This window comes from Arvicanthis niloticus, chromosome 6, assembly GCF_011762505.2.
Source record: "Arvicanthis niloticus isolate mArvNil1 chromosome 6, mArvNil1.pat.X, whole genome shotgun sequence".
NCBI classification, from domain to species: Eukaryota; Metazoa; Chordata; class Mammalia; order Rodentia; family Muridae; genus Arvicanthis; species Arvicanthis niloticus.
In genome coordinates this window covers 46,661,502-46,675,397 of record NC_047663.1, presented here as the reverse complement: position 1 = coordinate 46,675,397, position 13,896 = coordinate 46,661,502, and the positions used below count along the sequence as shown (strand labels likewise).

The 13,896-nt window shown below is 43.6% G+C and overlaps 1 protein-coding gene across 5 annotated transcripts in view; it reads left to right on the top strand.

Moving 5' to 3' along the window:
- The window catches only part of Smg6 (SMG6 nonsense mediated mRNA decay factor), a 222,766-nt gene that overhangs the window by 183,761 nt on the left and 25,109 nt on the right, over positions 1 to 13,896 (top strand). The window lies entirely within an intron of this gene.

Sequence of the window (13,896 nt, the reverse complement as noted above, 5' to 3'; positions counted from 1 at the left end):
AAAACTGAAGTTTGGCTCCCTTAGAACTCACGTGAAGACCAGGTGGGCATGGTCGCCCACCAGTAACTCAGGAAAACAGAGATAGGATAGGAAGTGCTGGGAGCAAGCTGGCCAGTCACACTAGCTGAGGGTTTTCAAGATCATAAAATAAAAGTGCCATGAAAAATGCCAAGTATAAAGGGTTGCTCTTTCAGAGGACTCAGGTTCAATACCCAGAACCCACATGGCAGCTCTGTAATTCCAGTTCCAGGGGATCCCACACCCTCACACAGAATAACATGCAGGTAAAACACCAAAACAAAAGATAAATACATCACTTTTGAAAAGAAAAGAAAAATGCAAAGTATGAGCTGAATACAATGGTACATGCCTGTTATCTCAGCTCTGCAGGGGGCTAGCACAGGAGACAGGAGGGAGAGGGGAGAGAGGAAGGGGGGGGAGGGAGAGGAGGAGGGAGAAGAACAAAAGCCCACTACAAATACCTTTGAGACAAAAACTAGACCAAGTTCAATACCCAGATCCTAATTTAAAGAAGGAAACTGACTTCTGAAACTTGTCCTCTGACCTCCACATGTACATTGTGGCACTTGCATCATACACAATAATAATAATAAATTCAATTGAAAAATAGTAAGGTGTGAGCTAGTCATGTAGCTCTCTGCCAAGCAAGGCATTTACCTCCCACAACTTAGGTCTAGGTTTCATTCCTGTGCCATAAAAAGAAGAAAGTAATCTAAGGTCATGTACACTTTAGCTAAAATAGAGTTGAATTTTGAAGGATAGACTAAAATTGTGATTATTTTCACATAATCTTTTTTTTTTTTTTTTTTTTTGGTTTTTCAAGACAGGGTTTCTCTGTGTAGCCCTAGCTGTCCTGGAACTCACTCTATAGACCATGCTGGCCTAGAACTCAGAAATCTACCTGCCTCTGCCTCCCAAATGCTGGGATTAAAAGTGTGCACCACCACTGCCCAGCATCACATAATCTTCTAACCTCTATTTCCTCATTTAATTATTTTGTTGTTGGTTTTGTTTTGAGACATGTTCTCAATATGTAGTCCAGGCTGGCCTCATATCCATAGTGATCCTCCTGCCTCAGCCTTCCAAGATCTGGGATTACAGGAATAAGCCACCATGCTTCACTAACCTTCTAGCCTTTAAAACAGTAATTTTGAACTAGTCTAGTTAAATCTGTACATTCAGTGTTCAGTGAAAGACCCTATTTCCAAAGTTAAGTCAGAGAGGGTAAAGAGATGGTATAGTGGGTAAGAGCACTTGCTGCACAAATATAAGGACTTATTTGAATCTCCATGACACATATGAAAACCCAGAGCTGTAGAGAGCAAAAGGATTGCTGGGGCAGCCTAGCTCCAGGCTCAGTGAAAGACCCCATCTCAAAGGAATAAGGGTAAAAGAACAAGTGCATGCGCATGCACACCCACACACCACTGTAACATGAAGAGCCATTGAGGAAGATGGCTAACATTCTTTGGCCTCCATACACATGTGTACCACCATGTGCCCACCTATGCACAGACACATACAAACATCTCAACATTTGGGAGTTCGTCTTTGCTCTGTATAACAAATTCAAGGCCAGACTGGGATATGAGACCTTGTTTTTAAAAATAAATGGGAAGATGCCTGAGTTGGTAAAGTACCTACCTTATAAACATTAAGGCCTGAGTTTAGATCCTCAGCATCCAGGTAAAAACCAAATGGCTTAATATCTGTAACCCTAGCCGGGTAGTGGTGGCGCATGCCTTTAATCCCAGCACTTGAGAGGCAGGGGCAGGTGGATTTCTGAGTTCGAGGACAGCCAGGGCTACACAGAGAAACCCTGTCTCAAAAAACAAACAAACAAACAAACAAACAAAAAAATCTGTAACCCTAATGTGGGGGATGGGACAGAGACAAATGGAGCCCTAAAACACATTAAATAACTAGTCTGGCTAGTCATTGAGCTCTATGTTCAATGGGAGACCCTGCCTTTAGGGAAAAAGAAAAAGTGCAATACAAGACCTGAAATATCAACTCTAACCTCCATTATGCAGAAACCATTCTCTATATACACAAGATGAAAACAATGTTTTAAAGTAACTCTAAAGAGGAGGTAGAGAGATGGCTTAGTGGTCAAGAGTGGGTATTGCTCTTCCAGAGGAGCCAAGTTTGGTTCTCAGCACCCGTGTGAGGTGACTCACAACTGCCTGTAACTCCAACTCTGGGATATCTGCCTTAGAGGACACCTTCACTCACTTATACATATAGGATTAAAAATAAAATAAGCCAGAGCTAGAGAGATAACTCAGTGGTTAAGAGCACTAGCTACTCTTCCAGAAGACCCTGGCTTGCTCATGGAAGCTCACAACTATCTGTAACTCCACTTCCAGGGGATCCAACACTCTTACACAGACATGCGTGCAGGCAAAACACCAAACAGAAAATAAAATTAATCAGGTATGGTGTTGCACACAGCTTTAATCCCAGCACTTGGAAGACACAGGCAGATCTCTGTGAGTTCAAGGCCAGTCTGGTATAGATAGCAAGTGTACATGCAGGCAAAATAGCCATATATGCAATAACAATAAATGTTTTTATGTGCATATTCTGGAGTTGGAAAATGGCTCAGCAGCTAGGCTTGCTTACTATTCTTACAGAAGACCCTGATTTGGTTCCAGAACCTATATGACTGTTGATAACCATCTGTATCTCCAATTCCAAAAGATCCAATGCTTTCTTCTAGCACTGGCAGGCACCAAGGCACATGTGTGGTGCACATATACCTGCCATCCAAACACTCATACACACAAAATAAAAAGATAAATACAGTTCATAAAAAGTGTATATTCCAAGATCTTAACTTCAGGAGTACTAATTAGTTTAGTGCTGTGTAGACCAGGATGGCCCCAAACTCAGATGTCTGCCTCGGTCTCCCAAGCACATGTGCCACCACGCCTGGCTACCTTGTTTATGCCTTATCCCAAATTATTAACAGACATTTTTTTTAGCATAGTGTGTCTTCTTTCTAATTGCAAGACATAATAGATCACATTAGAATCAGTACTGAACTTAATACTGACCCAATTTAAAATGGCTTACTACCTCAGCACTAATCTCAGGGAACTTCTCTGTCCATATTTTTAAGTGTGTTATGGAGTATCTCCAGATAGTGGGGTTCAGTTGGTTGGTTGGCTTTCTTTTCAATGCATGGCATCAAACACTAGGAGTATAGCATAGGAGCAGAGCATGTGGTATGTAGTACTTAGCATGCATATGGCCATGAATCTAGTCCCAATCCCAGTACTGAAAAGGAAAAGGAAAAAAGAGCATGTCATAAGTGCTCTGGAGAGCATTAAGTCTCACCTTTCATCTCAATGCATTGTGCCTCATGTCTTGCCCTGGAGCAGCAGCCTCCATTAAGACAAGGTAAGACGTGCCCAGAGAGCTCTGCTTCTTGAGGACTCTTTCACATTTGAACCTCTGTAGGCTGCCTAGCAGAGAGCACCTGTCACTCGTCAAGACTGCACCTCCTCCACAAGCACCCTAGCAGAAGAGCATCTCTGAGTGGGCCAGTGGTCTGTAGTTCACAACTTTAGGGTGCATGTGTACACTGTGGCTGGCACTCTCTCCTTATGATTTCTGAAATTATCCTAAGGCTGCTGCCTGCCTGCCATGATTAGTCATCTATGTTGCCAAAGCACCCACAGATTGAGTTAGATACTATAGGTAGATTTTACTTTATATATACATATACATGTTCTCAAGAATCTTAGAAAATAAACAAGGCATCAAAATGAGAGAGAAATACTGAAAAGTCTCTGCAAACTGGCCAAGTTTATGGATGGTGTTAACTTGAGAGAGACTAGGTACCATCTCAGATGATACATTTCCTTCTAAAACATACTCAACTAGCTACAGTACAAGTAGCATATGATGAAAGTAAGCCATATATGCTGCAGTGCATGCCTGTTGTCCCAGCTATCCAAGCTGAAGCAGGAGAATTGGAAGTTTAGGGCCTTCAACAAGACAGCAGATTCAAGACCACCTTGGTTAACTTAACAAGTAACTGTCCTAAAATCAGAAAATAATTTTTAAAGGAGCCAGATGTGGTGGCATGTATCTTTCAGCACTCAAAAGTTAGATGAATCGCTATGAGTTCTTAGTATGACTTGCTTTTTAAAAGTTTAAAGACAATTTTGTAAAGAACAAGAGCAATTCCATGTAGTCTGTTGAGAGAACTAAAGCTGATGTGGTGGTGCATACATGTAATCCTAACGCTGGGTTAGCTGAGGCCCATGTTTCATAGCAAGACCTTGTCTAAAAAGCATTTGTCATTACTAGGTGTAGTGCACACCTTTAATCCCTACACTTGGGAGGCAGAGGCAGGTAGATCGCTTGAATTTGAGGCTAGCCTAGTCTACAGAGTTAGTTCCAGAACAGCTAGGGCTACACAGAAAAAAAAACCTGTCACAAAAAAGAAAACAAACAAAAAATACTTGTCACCAAATAAAGGCAGCTGCCACCAAGGCTGACAACCTGAGTTTGATCTCTAGGACCCACATGATTGAAGGAGAGAAGTGACTCATGCGCATTCACCTCTGACCTCCACTCATATGCATCATGACACATGGACACACGCACATACACATGCATGCACACACACGCACACACTACACACATACAAAACAGAATTCAGATATCCAGCTCAGAATGAAGAAGGTAGGAATTGTACTGTGCTCTCTGTGTCCAGGGCATATATGGTGCTTACACACTTTACTTTTTTTATAAGATATATTTTGTGTATATGAGTTTCATGGGGCATGTTTTTATGCACCACTCGTGTGTGTGGTGTCTGGAGAGATTGATCAGAATTGGATCCCCTTGCCAGGCAGTGGTGGCGCACACCTTTAATCCCAGCACTTGGGAGGCAGAGGCAGGTGGATTTCTGAGTTTGAGGCCAGCCTGGTCTACTGAGTGAGTTCCAGGACAGCCAGGGCCACACAGAGAAACTCTGTCTCGAAAAACTGAAAAAAAAAAAAATAAAACAAACAAAGAATTGGATCCCCTAGAACTAGAGTTATAGATGGTTGTGAGCCATCATGTGAGTGCTAGGAACTGAACCCAGGTGCTCTGTAAGAACAGCTAATGCGCTTAACTTAACCATGGAACTGTCTCTTTAGAATACATTTGACTCTTTTTTTTTTTTTTTTTTTTTTTTTGAGCATTCACATAATTCTTTATTGTTACCATTATCAGCTCTATAAACTATTACCGGAAATTTTAAGAAGTGAGTTTATTTGACACCTTAAAAAAAAATCAGTGAACATTTAAGTACTCTGTAACATATCAGTCTTCTATCAGGCCAACCTATTTTATAATCATTTAATAGATAGGCATAATTATCTAACATTATGAATGATATAAAAATTCTGATTTAAGTTTTATGAATAAAAATGTATATTTATATTCTTTTGGCTTATATTCTGCCTTCCAGCGTGTTTTACATAGCACAGCAAGACATGTATTTTTCTCTTGATCTGCCTACTATGAATATAACCACACACATACACTGAAGCAGAGACTCTGGTCTCTGTTGAATTTCAGGCAGCCTTAGCAATGGTTCTCAACCTGTGGGTCACAACCCCTATAGGAGTCACATATCAGATATTAACATTACATACAATTTATAATAGTAGCAAAATTACAGTTATGAAGTGGCAATGAAATAATTTTATGGCTGAGGGTTACCACAGCATGAGGAATTGTATTAAAGGGTCACACCATTAGTAAGGGTGAGAACCACTGGCTTAAGGATTTTGTGGGGTAAGAGTGGTGATGAAAGTCTCATGTATCTGAGCATGGCTCTGAATTCCTAACCCTCCTTTCTCCACCTCCCATATGCTGGGATTTATAGGCATATACTGCCATGTCCTGAACTACGTTTATATTCATGGATAAAATAGGCAATGAATAGAGATCAGTTTTCATCAGATAATGTCTACCATACCAAAAAAATTTTTTTTATTTGAACTAGCAGTAGCATAGGGCTTTAAATTTCTATTAGTAAAAGAATTTGGAACATTGGTCTTAGTGAGGTAAGCAGGATGTTGAGTAGACAGCTAAAGTGAGAAACAAAAAACCAGCCATGCAGTGGTGGCATATGCCTTTAATCCCAGCACTGTGGAGGTAGAGGCAGGTGGATCTTTGTGTGTTCAGGGACAGCCTGGGCAATGTAGAAAGACCCTGTCTCCATAAACTTAACAACCAATAAAAAAAAAATTTTTTTTGAAAATTACTGTAAGTAGGACCAGAAAAGAGAAATAAGCATTGGCCTGTAGGCAGTGAAGGGACAGCACATACCTATTAGATTTGTGTAGGACTTCCCTGCTACAATGACAGTCTTGTGACATCAAGGACTGCTGTTTACCTTGTTCTGTCTAAGGTGCTCAGGGTGTCCAGCATAGCTCCTGCCATGAGATCTAAGTCTTTCAGAAATATTTACAGGTAGTAGCAGGGCAGGGTAAATAAAGACCTATTGGCTTCTTGTAAAGAAAGACTTTAAAATAAAGCAGGTACTTCAGAGACTGAGCCAGGAGAATCATCACATGAGACCAAATTATATTATATAGTAAAACTTTATCTCAAAGGGGGGAGAGGAGGGAAGGAGTGGGGAAAGAATGAAGTTACTTTTACCAAGCTTAAAGGAAAATGAAGGGATGAAGTGATTGCATAAAGGCAAAGTCATTATAGTCTGAAGAATCATCTGTAAAATTTGCCAAGTCACAGAAGAATCAAATGGCGGTAGAGGAAGGAGTCATTGCCTGGAGCCTAGAGTCAAGGGTTAGGAAGTAATAGAAGTACAGTCGTGGTGATCTATGTGGAAGTCATGATTGCACTGAATAGGGAAGCACTGAGAGGTTAGAATTCGATTATAGCTAAGGGAGGTCTCTGTCCTGGCTTTTTCACGACCCATCAGCCAGAAAGGCATAAAGCATCGGTGTATTAGGTCTCTGTATCTGTAAGATATGTATCCTCCTTTGAGGAAAGAGAATTAAGAATTCTACCTACCAGAATGCTATAGGCAATTGAATCTCTTGTTCTACCTAGTATGAATGTGACTCTTAGCCCCACTGGACCAGGGACCTTGCAATGATGCTTGTATATACAGTAGGTACTTAGTAAATATTTGATGACTAAATGTTGCTTGTGTTGTCAAATGCTGCAAAGGACTCAAAAAGGACACTCTCTCCCTACACAGAATAAATAAATCAATCTAGTGACAGTTTTGGTTAAAGAGCCTGAACACGAACCTAAAGGGCAGGCTCCTGTGCATGACTATCTGGAAGGAAAATAAGAATGTGGCTCAGAGCAACTATATCAGTGGTTCTCAACCTTCCTAATTCTGTGACCCCTTAATACAGTTCCTCATGTTATAGTGACCCCCAACCATAAAATTATTTGTGTTGCTACTTCATAGCTGTAATTTTGCTACTGTTATGAATCATAATGTAAATATCTGATATATAGATGGTCTTAGGCAACCCCTGTGAAAGCATATTTTGACACACACACCCCCAAAGGGGCCACAATTCACAGGTTAAGAACCACTAGATCCTGAGATGCTGTGATTCTAGCCCAGAACTCACAGTCAGTGTGGAAACAGATTAAGACAGATGAGGACTTTCATCCCCAGGGTCTGAGCTTGCAGCCTCCCCTGCTGGTTCAGTAAGTGAGGGCCCAGCGCCTGTGTTCCAGGTTTCAGACCAGCTGAAGCCAGCCAGACCTGAAAGGCTTGTGTTGGCAGTGCCAGTTTCCGCCCCAACCCCTGCCAATGTGGGTGGTTGCTCTGGAGTGTTCTGCAGGGGAAACAGGATTGGACTGTAGCCCAAGCTACTGCTGCCTATAGCCTGCCGTCTACAGTGCCCTAGCTAATCAGAGTACACCTTGCCTGAAACAGCGGAGCACAGAGCTCTGAGAGGAGAGAATAGTTTCTTTCCCTGGGGAAAGAGGAAGGCATATTCTGCCCTGGGAAGATCAGGCTCCTAGCTGAAAAGATCAGGAAATTCAGGTGGGTTGAAATTTTCATAAAGGGTTTTTTTCTCATTATTTTTCTATCGGGATACCTGGGGCAAGGATCTTACTGAGCCTTAGTTAAGGCAAATCTACCACTGTGAAGGGGCCAGGATTTCGGCTTAAGGCAGGATTTTATTTCTGATAGTTCATATTACCAGTGGCATGCTTGCAAAGGTCCTTAGGTCCTCCCTAGAGTCTTGTAGAATACATGTATTCTTGTGGTTAGCTCCAGGTCTTTGGTGAATAGGAAAAGAAAAAGGACTGCTAAAGAGAGGCCAGGCCTTCTTCACCACCTGATCTGCTCAGTGGCCTGCGTCTAGCACCTAAATTGTGAGTGAATACTTACAGCAGTGTCAGCCAGGTGAGCATTCTGGTCTCTGCTCCAGCCTGGTCTCTGCCTTGCCTGAGTCTGGCTTCTAAACCTCTCAGTGGTGTTAGGTCCCTCTGAGAAGAATGAAGCAGAGAGGAAGAAAAACAATAACAAGCACTCATTTATTAAGCACGTCTGAGCCAGGCACCTTGGAATGTTTGTTCTGCATTATACCTTCTACACCTCGGAAACAACTTGAGCAAACAGAGACTTTGAGAAATGAACTTGTCCTTGGAGTCACAGCTAAGAAGTAGCCATCAGAACCTCTTCTCCAGTGATCAGGTTCCCACATCTTTAAGAATCATCAGTCACCTTATTGCTATGAAGTATTCCTACCCAACTATTTTCCACTTCTCACATGCCAGCCTTTAGCCTGATGTTGTGCATGTGTGTGCACATGTGGTAAGTATGGATGTGGAGAATGGGCATCTGTGCCTGCAGATTGCTGACAGTTCTGTTGCTGTCTCTGAAGAAACAGAGATGGAAGCCAGGCCATGGAATCCTGTGGGTTGACCAGTGCTGTTAGCACTTTGTCTTGTGACATATTGACCCCTCCTTTAGCCTACACAGGTCAACTGAAGGATCTAGGGAGAACCAGATCTAGCTGTTGGAATCAGAGGCAACCAAAAGTGGCCTGTGCTTGGCATATTGCATAGAGACAACACTGTTGCTGGGGCAGGGATCAGGAAAGGGAGGCTGTTTGAGTTGATCCTTCAGACACTATATGCCCCGAGTCATCAGAGATGTTATCTGCTACGGGACTCATGCTTTTTCTCCATCTCATCTTGGTCACTCAACTCAAGTGCAGCTTCTCTCACTTCACTGACCCCTGACCCTCTCTCCATTTTATACCTGTTTGTTCTGACTCAGGCTATGAGTGTGTATCTCCTGGTCCTAAACTCTGTCTTCAGAGTGATTGTGTATCCTGTGGCCAGTTTCCCTCCTGCCTCTAAGAGTCTGCTTTCTGCCAGGAAGCCCCTCCCCCTAGGAATGTGAATAAACCATTTCCTCTGTCCTCCCAGCTCCAGAGGATTCCCTGTGTGGGATTCTTCATTTCTTGAGTCTGAATTTTCATTGGCAGACCCCTTCTCAAGCTGACCCACCCTTGGCTGCTACAGAAGTGTGCTTTCCACCCTTTGTCTCTAGTGAGGGTGAGTTCCACATCACTACAGTCCCTGCTTTGTGAAAACACATTAGTGTGAGTTCATTTTCTTGTAGCCAATCCTGTAGGCTTGGCTCATTAAAGATGATAATTAACCCATTGCTAATTGACCTCAGAAGCCAGCCAAGCAGCCTATATTTTACCAGCCGTGGTGGTAGATTTGGAGTCTATTTTAAGGTTTCTTAATAATCTCAGCAAGACTTCACTTTTCCTGTCTGCATCTTATTTACTCTAAGGACATTTTGTAAAATTAACAAGCTATAAAGCTTGATTGAAGGTTTCAACAAATGTGAGAATAATTGGTTCCATTTAGAGAAACAAGAAAAACAACCTGTAAACTTGAGTTTGTAGGGGAAAACCATGTGATTTTTTTTTTTCTCTTTTTAACCAGAGGAGCAGTAGCAAGCTGGACTTTTAAGCCGGGGGGGGGGGGGGGGGGGGGCGACCTGCCTTGTGGTGCAAGTTCTGATTCCCCTAAACCAAAAGTTTAGTGAAAGAAATGTTGCAAAATAAGTACCTATCCTGAGCACTGAACCTCTTCGGGAGTTTGCTCTAGATTCCTGTCAGCATTCCAACCCTTCCTCCTATTTCCTGGCTGATCCAGGTTTTCTCCCTTCCCCAGGGCTGCTGTGATGTGTTGCATCTTGGAACTCAGCTTACATCAGTATATGATGCCTGGTGCTTGGTTCCCTTTCTCTCTTGCTGTCCCCCACCTTCCATAAAGTAGTATCATCTTTTCTGTTCCTGTGTTGGCCTTTGCTCAGTTTTCACCATTCTTGATTGTCTACCTCCCCACCTAAAATAACCCAGACAGTAGACCAACCTCCTATGTTGGTCTAAAGGTTTCTCCTGCGTTCTCAGAACCTGCCTCTTAGCCCCTGCCCCTACCTCATTGCCTGCTCACCTCTCTCTCTCTCAGGAACCCAGCTGGAACAGAACAGACACAGATCACCTCTCCACACTGAGCTTTCAGTTTTCCTTTCTGCTTGCTTCTGTGTGTGGATCTGGGGAACTGGTAGATAGCTCAAGCCCTGAGCCTAGGGCTCGGGTTCCTGCTGTAGACGGGGAGCCGCTTCAGATGACCTTCAAGGAGACAGAATGGGGCTTTCTTAGTGTGTTTTTCTTTCAGCTCTTCCCTGATCAAACCCCACTTTTCTATTGAAAGGGGGAATGGTTCATGTGAGACATTTTGTTCATTAACTCTGGAGTTCTTGGTAGGTGGCTACACTGTATCCTCCAGGGTAAGGGCTGCCACTACAAAGGCACACTGAGAAGATTCCCAGGGCACTCGAAGTCTAACAGCCCTTTACCCATTCTCAGCCCCAGTCCAGCCCTGTTGTAACAACCCAGAGGGACTGGGTTATGCCCAGCCTTCTCAGAAGCAAGGAAAGTTTGTCCTAAAGGCAGTGAGTATACCATTTACATCCTCTGTCTTAGAAATGGAAAAATATGGTCATGAGGGGGTTACTGTGGGGATTACATCATAGATTTTATAGGTACTCTCTCCTTTCCAGAGAATCTATAACCCCTTTACCCTTTAACCCCAGAAACTATATATACTCATATATACATGATGAATACAATGTAGCTGTCTTCAGACACACCAGAAGAGAGCATCAGATCCCATTACAGATGGTTGTGAGCCACCATGTGGTTGCTGGGAATTAAGCTCAGGACCTCTGAAAGAGCAGTCACTGCTCTTAACTGCTGAGCCATCTCTCCAGCCCATCTTTCTTCATCTTGATGTATCTCTGACCATATTAAACTGTTGTTTTGTCCCTCTCTGACTCAACTACTAGAGCTCCTTTGTATGGGAGAATATTCCCAAGAGCCTCCTGTAGAACTCCAGTGTTTTTCTCTGTACAGGCTTATTCCTCTCACCTCATGGCAGAATACTCTCACAACCAGCCTAACAGACTAGAAGCAGGCTTTCATGTGTCTTTGGACAAGCCCTAGACATTATGCCTGTCATAGTCTCAGTTTAGTAAATACTTGAATTCATTTCTCACTGCCACACTGTATTTTAGAAACCTAAGAATACTGCATCCAACCATAGTTGTTCTCCCTGATCCTTGAAGTACAATGAAGAGAAGACACTCTTCCAAAACCTGGGTGAATTGTCTCTGTGTAGACAGAATCTTTTTTGGACCTCTTAGCTACCCTGGTGAAGCAGAACTCTTTTACCAATCACAGTAACTGTCATTCCCCCTTTAAAGCAAGGATGAATGACCATAGCAGACAAAACTCTCAGGGAAACTGGGTTCATTCTAAATGGTGTGGAAGGTGTGGAAACAAAAACTGGAGCAGGGTGGGAGTTCCTTTTTGCTTGTCTTTCTTCATGATAGTTCCCACTGAACCTCTAAGGATGTGCTGCAGGCAGGCTCAGGATGTCTGCACCCCAGGCTCCTGCTGTGCCCTGGAAATCCCCACCTCCAGGAGTCCCACGTCCACACATGTGGCCTTTCTCCCTCTTGGCCAGGAATCACACTGCTTCCTGAGCCATGTACTCACCCAGGGCCTGCCTTAATGACAACGGTGTTTCTTCCCACTTGCCCAAGATTATAACCATGAGACACTATCTTCTGGGTAGGTTTCTGCTACAGATTGAACTGAGGCTCCTGTAGCCCTTTCACCATCCAGGTGAGTGAAGGACGATTGCAAACTCCTCTCTCCTCTCCTCATTCCTTTTCCTCCTCCCCCCACCCATTCAGTGGCAGCAGTTTCATGCCAAAAAGGAAAGTCCTGGATCCATTACATAATTCTCTATAGTTTGAGCAGTAGCTGGGGCATAAGGTCAGAGGTCATAGTGGGGTCAGGTGGCTGACACACACTGTAACGACAAGGTGGTTAAAATTAGACCACAGAGAGGAAACTGGCAGTCTTGTGGAAATGCAGAAGTTTCCTCTGCAAGTGAGAGACTGGGGATGCAGGCAGGCCACTGTGCGTGCTGCCTGCCAGGCCATTACTCATTTCAGCTCTGTTCTTCAATGCCTTTTAGCCCCTGCTTCTGTATTTCTAGCCTTCCTCATCACATGCTTGAATATACAGGATGGGAACCAAGGCTACCTGTCCTGACCCAAGGCAGGACCATCCTTACCCCTTTAGGGAGGTATCCAGGATCAGCCCCCTTAAGTTCAAGAAGCTCTAAGCCTCTTCAGGGAAGCCTCTTAGATGGAGGTAGTCAGATACTTAGCCTAATATTTTACCTTCTGGTGGCAATAGTCATAGGTAAGTACCATCTGGGCAGGGGAAAAGATGGCAGAGAATGAAATTGTGACACAGATGACTGATGTGCATGCACTCTCCCTGGCCAGCCACCTGGCAGAGTGGTAACTCATTTCACCTTGTCTTAGAAGACATGGATCATCTTGTATCACCTGTTCCTGTGGTCCTAGTGCGTTTCTCTCCACCTACCAGTCTTTTTCATGAGCCTGCTGTGTGTCACTTTATTCTTACAGCACCTTGCTAGCGAAGTACAAGAAGTGATCTTTGGCACTAGAAGGCTTGCCTTCTGCATGGAGGAGTTAGCTGTGCAGGAGTAGATTGATGAGCCCCGACAGTCCAGCATCCACATCAGTCCTTCACCTGTCCTTCACAGTCAGAAATCAGGCTGAAAATTGGCTCTGAGGGTGGTGGGGTAGGGCTAGAGATATGACTTATCAGGTAAGAGCACTGGCTGCTCTTCCAGAGGACCTGGGTTCCATTCCCAGTACCCACATGGCAGCTCACAACCATCTGTAACTCCAGTTCCAGGGATCTAATGACATGTTCTGGATTCCTTTATGGTACACAAACATACATGCAGGCAAGAGACCCATGCATTTAAAATAAAATTTTAAAATGGGTCTTGGTCATTTAGCATGTCCTAGAATCACTGATGATGAAAGGGCTGCCCTGTGTCATATTTGGCCAGTATGGTATAGAAATGCCCTCTGCTTCTTAGATGCACATCAAGCAGGGGCCTCCTCTTTGATGATCATCCAGTCAGTAGGCATGCTAAGGCCCCAGAAGCCAACGGATAAGAGAAGGGTGCCAGATAGCAAGGAAAATGGCAATGCAAAGGACACAGGCACAGATAGAAGTGAAGGAAGGCATGCATATGTGGTCTTGTAGAGAGGATTCCAGTCTAGGTGACCGGACACATCATCTGAGACCCTGACAAACTTGACAGCTGATCAGGATAATACCTCACATAACAGCTAAATCAGCACTGTATATGTGCTGCTGTAGCAACATGGGAGCAACTAGCGTGAACCGTGGAGGGCAGAGCTTTGGTGAACTCGCCTGCTCT